This window comes from Sorex fumeus, unplaced genomic scaffold (genome assembly GCF_029834395.1).
Source record: "Sorex fumeus unplaced genomic scaffold, SorFum_2.1 ptg000134l, whole genome shotgun sequence".
NCBI classification, from domain to species: Eukaryota; Metazoa; Chordata; class Mammalia; order Eulipotyphla; family Soricidae; genus Sorex; species Sorex fumeus.
This window is the reverse complement of record NW_026606191.1, coordinates 589,343-590,535: the sequence shown is the minus strand read 5'-3', so window position 1 is coordinate 590,535 and position 1,193 is coordinate 589,343.

The following is a 1,193-nucleotide window of genomic DNA, read 5'->3' as shown; positions in this document are numbered from 1 at the left end:
CCAAAAAGTACATGTTAACATACACATCAAGTTTAAATGCCAGAACCTTTGCATAGACTTTCCCTTATAAAGTGACATCACAAAATGTTTGGTACACACTAAAGGATTATTTCTTTCCTAGCTGCACTTTTGTAGCACAGCATCCCATGGTACAAAGAAAACAGACTTTACCAAAAGGGGGCTGTTTTGACATTAAAAATTGTTATTAGGACATTGACTTACGTAATATGAATTTTCTGATGTTTCCTAAGACCAGAAATAAACAGAAAGGCCTTCCCACATTCTTGATAAATATAAGATTTCACACCAGTGTGAACTGCCCTATGTACATTTAGGCCAGAGGCCTGATGGAAGGCCTTTCCACATTCCTTACAAACAAAAGGTTTCTCTCCAGTGTGAATTCTCACATGACCAGTAAGGGTTGAGGAAGAAACAAAGGCCTTCCCACACTCCTTACAAACATAAGGTCTCTCTCCAGTGTGATTTTTCATATGCCGAGTAAGACTTGAGGATTCAACAAAGGCCTTCCCACATACCTTACATCCATAAGGCTTCTCTGCAGTGTGAATTTCCATATGATGAGTAAGGCTTGAGAAATAAACAAAGGCCTTCCCACATTGCTTACAAACCTAAGGTCTCTCTCCATTGTGACTTCTCATATGCCTAGTAAGGCTTGTGGATGCAACAAAGGCCTTTATACATACCTTACAGTCATAAGGCTTCTCTCCAGTGTGTTTTCTCATATGACAAGTAAGTTGTGAGGGATACCAAAAGGCTTTCCCACATACCTTACATCCATATGGCTTTTCTCCTTTGTGAATTTTTATATTGCGAGTAAGGTTTGAGGAATAAGTAAAGGCCTTTGCGCATTCCTTACATATATAAGGCCTCTGCTCAGTATGAGTAATCATTGAGGATCGAGTGAAGGCCTTTCCATGTGCCTTATATTTATGGCATTTCTCTCCATTATGAATTTTCTTGTGTCTGGAAAGTGTGAAGAGTAAGAAAAGAGCTTCCCACATTGCTCACACAGATATGCTTTCTCTCCAGTATGAATTCCACAATGTTTTAAGAGGTATGAGGGTCTATTGGAGGCCTTTGCACAGTCCTTATATGTATGTGGTTTCCCTCCTGTGTGGATGTTCATGTCATCACAAAGGGGTGACGCTGGATTCAAACCATGCCCTTGCCAT